Source organism: Falco naumanni, chromosome 7 (genome assembly GCF_017639655.2).
Source record: "Falco naumanni isolate bFalNau1 chromosome 7, bFalNau1.pat, whole genome shotgun sequence".
Classification (NCBI taxonomy): Eukaryota; Metazoa; Chordata; class Aves; order Falconiformes; family Falconidae; genus Falco; species Falco naumanni.
Genome location: NC_054060.1, coordinates 60,088,356 through 60,102,211, shown reverse-complemented (window position 1 = coordinate 60,102,211; position 13,856 = coordinate 60,088,356). Strand labels below are relative to the sequence as shown.

Below are 13,856 nucleotides of genomic sequence, written 5' to 3'. Positions count from 1 at the left end.
TAACTAAACAGCTATATATCAGGGTTTCCATTCCACCACTGACCTTGTCAGAAGGAAAGGCTAGGTCACACATATTGATAAGAACTCTATCCCTTTTCTCTAAAAGGAAAGGGTTATAAATCGAGGTCTTATTGAATCTACTGTATTGAATCCATCAGCTGAATGTTGAAGGTCAGAGATATGCATAGTCTGCTTTGACTAAACTCATTAAACACCTATGTCTACCTACAGTGTAGGTAGGGGATATTGTCCACTCTGTCATCAAGGTCATCTGATTGGACAAGGGAGAATGACTTTAAAGTGAAAGAGGATAAATTTAGATCATATATTAGGAAGAAATTCTGTACTGTGAGGGTGGTGAGGCACTGGCACAGGTTGCCCAGAGAAGCTGTGGGTGCCCCATCCCTGAAAGTGCTCAAGGCCAGTTTGGATGCAGCTGGGAGCAACCTGGTCTAGTGGAAGATGTCCCTGCCCATGGGTGATCTTTAAGGTTCCTTCTAACCCAAATCATTATATGATTCTATGAAGATGACTACCGTCACTGATTGACTTCTATACCATACTTGGCCAGCATGTTCTAAAACATTCTACTTTCCTTCATCCACCTCAGCCCCCTCCAGTCAATCTGTGATGCTCCTCCCCACTTGTTTCACATATTTACTATGTATTGCATTTTAGGAACAACAGGATAATGGCATAAACATAGTACACACAAATGACTGAAAAATCCATGGGAAAAGCTGAATAACCATTTTGGCTTCATGCTGCTGGATTTACAGCTATTTGCTCTGAAACTGGGTAGTCTAAAGTTAGCTCAGGCATTCCAGTATTAGGCTAAACTTCTAGTTTAGTTTAAAGCTAAGTCACCTCCTGTACACACATACCCACAGAGGGTAAAACACAGCATGGTTCCCCATACTAGTTAAAGCAGGGACCTATTTTTAGCATCTGAAAGCAACAGTCATTTTATTAAAAAAGTAATAATGAAAAAAAGATTGTTGTTATCTTAACAGGCTCAATGCTTTCAAGAGCATCTTGTTACAGCAGTTACAAGGCTGCTTTAATCTTTCGTATTTTCTTTTTAAAAACATAGTTCAACATTAAGTGGACTCCAAGTTAGTACTTAAACACAGTAGGATGGAAAAAAGTCTGGCTATTATTGTAATAGAATATGGGTAAAAGAAACCACACACGCAACAAAAAAACACAACAGGAGGAACACAGCAAGAAATATCAGATAACTTATGGTGACCACAGGTTGCTGCAAGGTACTAAAACCCACTACATAGCAGAAATAATCAGCACTAGTAGAAAACAACTCATTATATCTTTAAGTAGATGCTATACACTAGTTTGATAGCCCTGAAGAAAGACTATACAGAAAAAATGCTGAACAGGCCCATCAACACCTTACAAGCCCTACTTGGCATATTACCACCTCATACTAGCTAGTTTGTGTAGCAGGTACTTTTATAAGCAGAATAAAAAAAATTACATTCCAATAATTGACCCATTTGTTGAAATGACCCAGGTACTGGGAGACAGTAAATCTGTTTATTTTATTATCTTAAAAAAAAAACAAAAAAACAAACAAACAAAAAAAACCCAAACAAACAAAAAAAACCCCAACACACCACCAAAACCACACCACAAATTTAAAAAAGGCTGTGGCTGCTTCTTTTTTTTTTCACCTTGGCTGTTGGTATCAAACAACAATCGATGTCATTCCCTAACAAGTGAACAGGATGCAAGCTGGATGCCTGCGCCTGGAGCAGGGCTGTACATACCCTCCTCGGGACACACCACTACAGCTCTTTTGGGAAGTCTGTGCAAGGGCTTACTAGCAGAGTACATACACACTGTAGAAGCCAACTCACCAAACTTTTTGCACACAACACAAGTTTACTCACTCCATGCTATAAACTGTAACTGCTTACATTTACTATCCAAAGATAAGTATATTTAGTTACATTATTATTATGGCTAGAATATTTTGTTACGAACTTACTTATTCAGAAACCCTACAATGTGGGCATGAATAATGTATCTTTAAATACTTTATTTCATATATTGAAAATACAGTCACTATTTATGTTTATTACTTCTAAATTAAATTTTATATTACAAACATCCTCACATCTGAAAAGGCATTAACTATCTTTTGGGCCTTGGACACGTATCATCTGCCTAGCAGAGCTGAGGTACTATTATCTCACTTGCTGCCTCTCCATGTCCAGAAGGTAGCTCTGGCTACAGTTTATAATCTGAATGAATCTTTTGGGCTTTAGAGATCATAAAAAGAGTTGAACAAGTGTGACGTTACCCCCAGACTGAAGCACAGCATAAATTTAACAACCCAGCAAATCCAGACCTCCCGCAGATAGCACTGCTCTGAAACCAAGTTCTCCTGACGGAGGCGGCACACTGGAGCCGCAGGCCTGCCCTCCCTTTGCCTGCCCACATGAACTCAGCACCCAATTCAAACCCAAACCCATGACAGAAACAGCTTTTCCCACCGGCAAAAAAATCAAAATTATCAACAGCTATCCCCCCTCCCCATTGCACCAAAGCCAGAGTCCTTACCGACCTGTTGCCACAAGCACAGCCTCTCCCAGCCACCACCGGCTGAAATGGCCAACACCTGGGCTGCCAGGCCCTGCAGGGCCCTCCCTGCCCCCTCAGCTTCCACCCGTCGTATGTGGGCTCCCAGACACACAGATGCTAAATCTAGTCGTCAGGGCAGGGCTGGGGGCCAATAAAGCTTTTTGCAGCTCTCCCAATTTCATCAGGCCCCTGAATCTAAAAGCCGACCCCAGAGCACAGGCTGAGTAGATTTCCCACTCAAGAGCAGCTGCTGGCCCACGATGGGTCTGGTGACCTACAGGCAATGCTCTCGCTGGGCTTTGCCCTTGTTTTACCACAATTTCCTTCCAAGTGAAGTTGTTGGGAGTTGAAGAAGACAAGGCCAAAGCTGTGTCAAGGCACAAAGACTGAATGGCCCTCTGATTTTTGAACACATTTTCTTTAAACAGTTAAGGAGCTCAGAATGCTCACAGGACAGCACAAAACAGCTTACCTCAAGTCTCGGCCACAGAGCAGATTTACCTGCCCTTTGGTATGGCTAGCTGGCCAGTGTATATATATGCAAAACAAACCGAGGGACCGAAATCTGAGTCAAACAAGGTTAAAATCTGAAAATCTGGGCACGGTGTGCCTGCTGCCACTCAGAGAAGGCCCCTTACCCCAGGGCCAGGCGTGCCAGCCATCTTCACCAGCAACACTCAGTCTTGTTGCAGCACTGTGGTCCCCTGAGACAACCGGGGCCAAAACACCAAGAGGCAGCACTGTCTCCACAACACATGGAATGCAATGGTCCCCTCAGATCCAGAAAAGAGGCCAAGACTATGTCAAGCTACTCAGGTGCTTTTCAAAAGGAAGACTAGATCTAAACTGGTTGATCCTCATATGTGTGCTTAAACTAGCTTTCTGGTTCAAAGCAAAAGCACATTTTCAAAGCAACTCTCCCAACCATCTACATTGATTGTACTTGCATTCAAATCACCGAGCAGTCTCTGAGGACACAAACTGCATTCCTTTCTCACAAGACTAAACCAGAAGATGAACTCCATGAGTGCACCCGATGCACTGCAACTGCTAAGGAGTATTTAATCCTGGGAACTAGATGGGGTCTAGTCTGCAGTGAAAACTCCTGCAATGCTTCTAATGTAGTTGTTTGGCCCCCAGAACCAGCTGTGTTGCTTCACAGCTGTGCTCTCACTGAGAGGCAGAGCTTGCTTGGGTGGGCACTGCCACTGAGGCAGGGCCATGAGACCAGGCTGGCCCTGTGGGTTCCCTGCAACACACCTTCACTGGTCACAGCTTCAGGAACAGCTGGCTCTGAACCAGCATTATTAGCTCTGTGCTGCATTGGAAAGACTGCATAGCCTCAAAATCTGGCTTCTCCCTGAAGACAGTACAGCTGCATTCACACAGCACAGCATCTGATCTAGTAAGTCCTAGTAGACCTGGGCTGGCTCTGCATCATTGCCTCTTCTTCCAGTCTTACAAGAAAACCACATCTTCTCCCCACCCTCCTCCTCCTCCAGGCTTTCCCTATGCCACAGCCCATCTCTCCACCCCTCTCCTTTGCTTGCATCCTCCCCAAACAAATTACCTGTATCACTCAACCTCCATGTGCTCTCAGTCTTCAAAATTTCTCAAAACCAATTCATGTATGTTGGGAGAACTTTTCAGGTGTTGCTGGCCACAGTCTCTGATTATTGCATTCTCACTTGGTGTGGTTGAGTCTCCACAGTCCTTGGTACAGTGGGTCTGACACTGCCCCATGCCTTTGTAGCTCCTGTAGGTGTCTAGCTGGGCCTTTACCTGCCACTGGGAAGAAACATGCATCTGTGCTTTGGATGGCAAATGGAAAAGGGATCTTACTATTGCAAGACTGAATTCAGCAATTTTCCTATAAAATTGACAAATAAAATTTGTCAAATGCAGCTGAGCTGATCCAGTTGTTCACTGTCCACCAAAAAAAAAAAAAGATAAATCTTAATCCTTCCTTCCTAGAGCCTTCTTAACTTTCCAGGTGTGCAGTTTCACCCCTTCCCTCATACCAATGAAACTTGCGAGATACTTTCATCAGCCCATTTAACACACTAGTTCAGAAAGAAAATGATACAATTTTTGCTGGGTTTATTTCCTGCTAAATTAGTAAAATAAATTGACTGACAGAGGATAAACAGTCGAGTCAGTGCCACTCCCACTTCTAGGAGAAGTAAGCTAAGAGATGGTTTCACCTCTCTCCAAACTGCTCATTTCCTTTGATGTATTTTTTCTGGGCTTGGTGGGGAAGGGCTCATGCCTCAGAGAGTGCTTGATGCTGGATCAGGGCTGGCAACGACAGGAGACAGCCTGACACTTACTTCAGTGTGGTTATGTAATGCTTGTATGTATTGCTGCTCTTATGAGCTCGTCCTCCCCATCACTTGTGCCGCTTACACCTCCAATTGATCCAACATCATCAGAGCATCAATGTCCCTTTCCTCTGTGTCCTTCTTTTCATACTGTGCTTATATTTAGTTTACCTTTTCTGTGGGTTTAGAGAAATACTTGTCCATCCTCCAACTACGGCATACAAACAGCGCTGTATTTGTTCCACTCAGAGACCATGTTTACGGTAATCTAGAAGATGCCATCTCATTCCCTGTATAAGGTAGGTCAACTTTATGTGGCATGCTGCTCCTCCATCCTGTTTTATTTTCATTCAATGGACAGCCATAGGCTGTCATACATTGTATGAATTCAAAAGACAGAATGATTAAATTTCCTTGTGAACTTTTCTATGTTACCCTTCACTGGGGTACCTGAAAGCTTCACAAAACCAAGCTCCTCCTTGTTCACAAAATTCCTATAATGGGAGAGGTCTTAACCCTGCTTTAAGGAAGATAAAAAAAGACACATGAAGATTAAAAACAAAAGTATGACTAATTTTGTGTGCCTGATCTAAGATTTGACTTTTCAAGAGCACATGGCTTCCTATAGCATGTTTTCTATTCAAATCACAGCTGCTGTTGATTTCAGTTTCAGCTGTGAGCACTCAGCAAGCCAGTTCCCAGGGTTTCAAGTCAGGGCTAAGGAAAACAAGGAAACAAGTATCAATGTGACAGAAGTTTAGGTTAAATAAATTGACCAAGATCATACAGCAGCTCTGTAGAAGAGTCAGAAACACAGGCAAGAGCCGTTCTGTACTCAATGGCCTAAATTATGCACTTTTTAAAAAACCCTCCTGTATTCACTTGCATGCTTTCAACTTATGCCACAGAGGACTGATGAATAATACAAAAATCTTCTCCTGCCCTTTTTTGCTTTCATTCATTTATCACAGATCCTTCCCATGCAGGCATTTTGAGGGGAGGAAGTAGTAGGTGAGCATTGTAATTACAGACTATATTAGAAAGCACTCGTGCAAGAGGGTCAGTTAAATGTTAATTATAATGTTGTCTACCTTAGCAAAGTCAAGAGCCAGATCCTAACAGTGACCTATAGAACAGCTTTTTTGAACAATACATGTAACTTGGTGTGTTTGATCCTACATGGGGTAGATCCATATGTCTGGTTTACTTTAATATTAAAGTTTATGTTGTGTACGATGTAGGTAGGAAAATGTCAGTTTAACACAGGTACATGCATAGGAGGTACAAGCCCCAAAGAGCAGATGCAGATCTTGTCTGGCCATCAAGTGAAGCTAAATTCTAATGCTGTGAAATACTCGGGTGACTGACTTACTGTATAAGTGACTTTTTGTTAATAATCTTTGGTCTATCATTACATAATAAATCAGAATACATTTTCATATAAAGAATATTAGGTGATGAATGTATAGCACTACTGGCTGCCAGCAGACAAAGAGAATAATTGATCATTTTTCTAATGCGAGGTTAGTTAATACATAGCCGGTTATCTCAGTACCTTGAAAATTACAAAGTTATGCAGAGTTTGCGCTTCTACTTAAAGCTTTCCGTTTGAATGTGCATTTCCCAGACAAGAAGATAATTATCAGCTTTTGATTAAAACAAAATCTAGATCTTACATGCCTCCTGGAAATGACCATAAAATAAATCGGTTTACTGTATGATTTGATTAGGTTACTTAATATTCTCTGTGTAAATCAGTTTTCTAGTTAATAAGAATATATGCTTTATTATATCTAGATATAAAGGAATAGAAATCAGTTATGCATGTGGATTTTTACAATATAGGAATACTTGAAAAGTCAAAAAAAGAAAAAAGAAAGCGTGCAAGAAAGAAGAAAACATGAAAATGCTTCAATTTCAAGACATCGTGAGAACGCAATAGCCCAAGCACAATGCTGCACATCTGCCTCTTCAATGATAGCGAACTAAAAACTAAATGTGACAATAATGTTCTAAAAAAAAAAAAGTGACATTTTACTTCTACACTGTGTAAAATGTTCTCATTTTTAAATATCTCCCTCTGTTCTGAACAGTGCTGGTGCCCGAGTCCCTATCTGACAACAGGACAAGCAGACAAGGCTGCAATGCAGCATGGTCCCTTGCATGGGATTTTCACTGGGAGCTGAGGGCACTTGCAGTGAGTACCTGGCTCCCAGCATGCTGTGGGTGTCTCAGTGGTGTCATCAACAAGGCATCATACAAGTAAAATAGTTTTATTCCCGCAAAGGCCGGAGTTCACTTTAACAAAGGAAAACAAATGTCTGTATCCCTCTTCAACAGTCAGGCAGCAAAATGGCCATGGGCTTTAAACCCTATGGAGTATTTTTGCCTTAGGACTTCAAGATAACCCTTCTTGTCTCTCCATAGGCACAGCTCCAGAAATAATCCACTCAGTCGTCATTTCATGGCTCAGTTACTGCCACCTTTTGGCATCTGACCTTGATAGGTTTAGACTGAAACTAAAACCATCTCTTCATTGACTGTTACTTTGCCTGTATTGCTCTCTGCATTCCTCTGCTTTCTCAGAAGTTTAAATTGTTTATTTGAATTTCAGTTCCTTTCCTAGCCCATCACCACTACACCAATCTTTTATCATTTCCATCTCCACATCAGCATCAGTTTAAGGCATGAAACTTCATCACCCTTAAAAACCTTCAAAATGGGTTGCTTACTAGCATTCATTTTTTTGGCAAAGCTCCTCATAAGCTTTGAAGAACTTTCTTCTCAATTTCAAAGAAACCTCTTCTTAAAAGTCCCTTATTTATTCTAGGCATTGCACAGGTCATAAGGCAGAAGTAACAAGGTCCCAGTAGCCCATGAAACTGATCGGTGCTAGACATGAAGTTGAAAAATGAAGTATTCTCATTAGACCAACGGACAAAGCTGGAAAATTAAACACTAGTCCTTCTTTGTAAACAAAAGCAAAGAATGTCAAAGATATGCACAAGCTGAGAATAAATGTTTTCAAAAAAAGCTCAGTTCAATATATGAGAGAAAATGAAGCTGGTACTTAAGAGTGGAAAAAGGTGCTGGAGAGAAGTGATACAGTGATTCTCTCCAACAGGAAAGAGAAAGATGGTTAAAATATCATACATGGTACAAGAAGGAATAGCTGGTGGCATGGAATAAAAATATAACACCAAATTAATATAACTTTGGAATAGCACATGGGACCTGTTTCAAAAAGTTATGATCAAAAGCTGTTCTGTAATATACTAAAATTGTGTCCTTACTGGATCAACATCAGAAAGATACTACATAGACAGCTTCTTAAAGAGAAGCTATATGAGCAATGTAGGATGTAAACCTTTACAGGCAGGCTGGAGACTGACTATTTACAGACACCACTTTATAGGCATAGAAGAAACACATCATCTTTCAGAGAAGGCTACGGAAGGGCAAAAAGCCACTAAATAGCAAGGTAAAGAAGTTTTTAGTGGCAGAAAGACATGAATCAAACAGCAAAATCTATGGCCAAATAAGGAATGTAAAAAAGACTATAAACCATGGCAGTTTAAATGTGAAAATGTGATGTCAGGGCCAAAAAGAAAAAAATAAATAAAAGAAAGAGTTTGAAGAGGAAAGCTTGCACAAGAATAAAACCAAAACAGGCTGTAACTTCTTTCTTGAACATAGCAGGAGCAGAAAGCTTGTCAAGAGTCTGTCAAGCTAGTAGATAACCTGGATATGTATGGAGTACTAATAAGCTAAGACCATAATAAAAAAAGCTAAATATATTTTTCACTTCTATGGTTACTATGGAAGAGATTTACAAAGTTTGTAGCCCAAAACTCTTTGCAGGGGAGTCACCAGATGGATATCAAAACTGAATTACTGAGAAGCTGATATGGAACAAAACAGACAGAACAAACCAACAGAATCACAGTCTTCAATCAGGAGTACAAAACAAACTCAAACATGAAATAACTAAGATACCAACAATGGTATGTTAACTCTCACTTTAAAACTGCCCTGATAACTCAAGTGTGTCATGTAGGAAATGGCACCAATTTTCAAAAGGATTTCACAGAGTATCTTGGTGTCTACACTGAAGAATAAGAATGTAAGAATTTGTGACAAACAATATAGCGAGGAACACTTGCCACATATTTTAATACGGAAGCATGCACCTCACAGATGTATTGAGACTTTTCAGGGTGTCAGCAAGTATATGACCAAAATGACCAAAAATGGTCCAGAGGATACTATTCATGGGGTTTTCCAAAAGGTACTCAACCAAGTCTTTCACCATAGGCTTTCAAGGTTATTAAGCAGCCTGGAAACCAAAAGGAATTCTCAGATGAAATATTGGAAAGAGGTGGGAGGAAAAACCAGTTTCTCCAGTAAAGAGAGATCACCAGGGGACTTCTGCCAGAAGGTGAAAGTAGCATGTTAGGAATTCTAGGTTAATCAGTCCAGTAAAGATGAGAGCTGTCTCTGAAGAAGTGCACGAAGAGCTTACAAGAGTAAGTGACTATGCATTAAAATGGCAGATAAAATTCAATAGACATCAGTGTGAAGTAACGTACCTAAGAAAAATTATCCTAATTTTGCAAATACAGTGGTGGGTGCTGAGGTGTCCATTATGAGTCAGGGATGAGATCTTGCAGACTTCATAAATAATTCAATGCAAACCTGAGCTCAGTGCTGTAGCAATCAAAAAAGCCAAACACTTTACTTATTTCCTGACAGACTAGCACAACCAAGCACTCATCCTACTGTAATAAAGGTATTTCAGCCCAAGTCAGTGTCTCTCTTACTGGAAGTGAGCTCACAGCCTGTCTGTCTCTCTTCCTTGGCATGGGAGTTCTGGTTGCTTTCCCCCTTTGCTCCACAAGCAGGAAGAACATATGCAACTCATAATTTCCTCATACAAATCTAATCTCTGCCAGTGTCTCTCCTTGAAAGTGCTCAAATACTCTACCAGCCATCCTGTTTGCAACATGCTGAGGGAATAATGCTGTTGGCAGTGCACTGAAGCTCCTGTGCTGGCTCCCAACAGCTACAATTGAGTGGCCTGTCATGTTCTCCAGTGAAGTTAAACCTTGAATGTATTTCCTAATGTCTGTTTAGAAACTCTCCCTATTAGACAGGTTATTTAAAAATATGTATCATTCATATTAGTGCAACTGGGAATAAAAGTATAGTTGGCTTAAATGGCTGTCACTCACCTTTTCCTAGATACTAATTGCTTACTGGTATTAGTAAGATTGCAAGAATATTTGACTCCTTAGATATTTGGTGAATTTTTTGTTCAAAATTCTTCATTTTACAAGGCATTATTTCAAATCTCTAATAGATTCAGTAGCATAACATGAAACTAACAACATGTTTGCCTCTTTAGCTCTTGTAACTTGTGCATTCTAGAGTAGATCTCTAGACTCAACCACAGAGAAGACGGTGAAAGGGACAAAGATTACGTGTCTCCCTACCTGAAGGCAGTTATTTATTTGGTGCAGTAAGCTTTAAACTTATTTTCAGTAATAATGCAAAGAGCTAACTTCAGCATCAATAAAGCAGCATAATGCAATGAACAATCCTCTAATAAGCTAGACTTCCCTATAAAACTTTATAGTTGCTCTGGGACATAGAAAGAGGGTTGCATATTTATTGCACGGTGTGTGAAAGTAAAATTGTTGTAAAATGAAAAGAGATAGAAATCCATAGGTTCCATGTCCTAGGGCAATTTGTGAAAATATTCAGCTTCCTACCTTTCAAAAAATATATTTTACAGATGTATTATTATTATAAGATATAGAAATAACTGAACATTATCCACAGGGTATTTTGGAAACTCTGAAAGAGGAGAGAGAATTACCCCAGGAATCCTGCCATAAGTTTTATGTCAGAATTTTGAGAAAGATATCCCAGAAATGCCTTTGGGCACATCACTGATATTATTTCCAGGCTAATTAAGGATATATGCTCTCTCCCAATCGGATGAGTGATGTGGTATGTTTAACCAGGTCTTGCCAGGAAAATGAAAATATGTGCCTATTTCAGTACATCATCTCTTCTTGGCAATATGCTTAGTCACCGTAGAACTTTGCACAAAAGCAAAAGGTTTGCATAGGAGCGTGTATGGCCTGAACCTGCAAAATGTTCTATCTGATATAGTTCAGCTTTTCATTCCACCTTTTCCAAAACTACTCAGTCTCTGAAAGTAGTAACACTAATGTTCTTCTCTTTTCCCTCTTTTATGAAGCGACCAAAATATTAGGGGGGGGGGGGGGGGGGGGGAGAAAAGAAAAGAAAAAAAAAATCCATAAAAGCAGGTATGCTTGAATAATCACTGCAAAGCAAGAACAGATGTGTGTTACACTAGCAGCAGATACAGCTCCACTGTAAAAGATAAAAACTGAATCCATCCCCTACACTGGGTCACGTCCCTCCGAGGTTTTATAGTTCATGGCTGCAGAAGAGGGATGAATCATAGACATGTTGGTTGGAAGGAACCTCTGGAGGTGTTTGGTCCAACCCATGGAATAACGTTGAACTATTGCCAGAACTAGACCAGATGAGCCAAGCTTTGTCTGGCTCAGTCTTGAAAACTTCCAAGGATGGAGCTTCCACACCCTCTCTGCATAACCTGCTCCAGTGCTACTCTACTCTCCTAGTGAAGAAGCTGGTTTGCTTTGGGTTTTTTTGTCTAGATGGGAGCAGAAAGTAGGAAAGTGATAGGACATCATAAAAAAAACCCATACTATATACGCTGCCTATCCAAATGGCAGTGTCATAGTCTCTGTGACTTCATGTGAACTAGGAAATAGCAGTGGCAGCTTACAACAGCAAAGAGTATATGAAGCATCGGTGCCATGACAGGACAGTGAGAAGCAACATGGCAGCTAACAGAGGGAGGAAGGAGTGAAATTTCTCTTCTGCCCTCCTTGCAAAGCTGCCCCTGCCCCTTCGATACACAGCCTACCACCCGCTGGGCTTGAAAACAGGCTGCCTCAATCAGGTAGGGTTACAAATAGCAGATGACGTAGGAAAGAGCCTGGTTCTGGACCCCCGTGCTACGCTGGGGCATGCAGGGCTTCCACTGAAATGTCTCAAGCAACTGAAATCAGATTTAGGCGTCAGTGGCTGACCATTGGTGCTCTAAGGTGGAAATCAAAGTTTTCATAGACAGTTCTGAGAAGAAGGCATAATATAATAGCTTAAACCTTTGGCAGAACTAGAACACAATGGGGAGATGTGCATCTCTAAATTCACTCTTATTTCAAATATTTATCCACTTCTCTTTTCTAGATTTGAAACTAGTCTGACAATCAAGTCTCCCTAGATACTGCTCCCTGAGCCCAGGACACAGACGCGTCAGCCTGAATCATGCTGCCTCCAGCCCTCTGAGCGTTTCCTGGTGCAGAGGGAGCAAACAGCTACAGTCTGACAGTTTCAATGGGAGGTGTCAGCCTGTTTCCAGAGCTTTCAAAAGACATTCCATTATTTCATGAATCATATCATTGTGTGGAACCTCTGAGATAATGAGACTATGAACATCATTTCATGATGCCATTTGGCTCAAAGACAGGGAAACATATGGGCATTCTCCTCAACACAGATTTTGCAGGGGAAATAGGGAAAATCCTGCTATCTGTAAAAGGCTTTTATTAGCCTCACTTGCAAGAGGTTGGAAGCTACTAACAGTGGACGAGACGGAACTGGTCAGTCACAGATTGCACATCTCAACACAGCTTTGTTCTGCTTTAAAATCCTGCATAGAAGTGTGAGTCACCATGGGATGTGAAACCTGTTAAAACTTACTAAGGGCATTAGGCTGAAATAATTGCAATAAAACCATCTCACTTCAACTGAAAGACTATTTTTTCCTCTTATTGCCAAATTAAATGAGTCTATGAGACTGTCCGAGTCTAGATTTTAGCCTACATAGATAGGATGACTCACCTACAGCTTACCTCTATGCAATGGAACTTGATAGTCACTGGGATGAAACTGATCTGCAACAAAAATATTAAACTCCCAAGTCCCACAGCACAGATTGACATGACCATTTAGGATCCTAAATGTCATTGAAAATTCTTTATACTTGAGATTTTATTCTGGAAAACAGAAGTTAGAACCTAGCAGAGACTCTGCCAAAATTGTCACACAAGCTTCAACTACCACTTTATCTCACTTTTCAGAATAGCACTTCTGAGTTGTACTATGAAACAGGTTTTATATTTACACACTTATCAAAAGGTTTTTTTCAGTAGCTACTGCTTCATTCGGTTCAGCCACTGACCACCAGGCCAAATCACACTCTGGTATTTCACCTCTTTATATATATAAACTACCTACAGAAAGCAATAAAACCCAAACCCCCAGCACGTTCCCTCAAGGAAGGATGTTCAGCCCTCTGGAGAAAAAAAAACACCAAACCAACAAACGTGAACATGTTACAAAAGACTAAAACACTTTTCTACCTTTGCCTAGATTTTCCTACATATGGTATATATTAAAATTCTCAGAGTTTATATATGTCATATGAGAGCAATGAATTTCTTTAATTGGCTCAAGTGTGAATTTTGAATGAATGGAATTTTTTTTTGTAGGTGTTTAAACGTAACATAGAATTTATTTTTCACATTAAAAGGCCACATGTTCTAAGCCATATTCCTTAAATAAAAAGACAATAATGTAAAAACTTTTTAGCATCCAGCATTTCTAGTCTGAGCAGGGATATTTCAGCAGGTTCTTACATAAAGTAGTTCAAAACCTATATGTGAAAATGTCTGGAGAAGTCATTCCCATACCATTTGAATTGTTCATTCAACAGGCAAATATTTTCAATGTATACAAAACACAGGCTGTAGCCCACCTAGCTGCCTACACCAGCACAAAGCAGCGCCAGCAAATGTAACCTCCGTG

General features: G+C 40.5%; 1 long non-coding RNA gene across 2 annotated transcripts in view; it reads left to right on the top strand.

Moving 5' to 3' along the window:
- The window catches only part of LOC121091862, a 58,488-nt gene that overhangs the window by 29,977 nt on the left and 14,655 nt on the right, over positions 1-13,856 (top strand). Inside the window, exon 4 of one of the 2 annotated variants that reach the window (XR_005829063.1) lies at positions 12,237-13,448. The exons of the other annotated variant lie outside the window; for it this stretch is intronic. This is a non-coding gene — a long non-coding RNA (uncharacterized LOC121091862). Of the gene's footprint in view, positions 1-12,236; positions 13,449-13,856 lie in introns of those variants that run through there. 2 annotated transcript variants of the gene reach the window in all.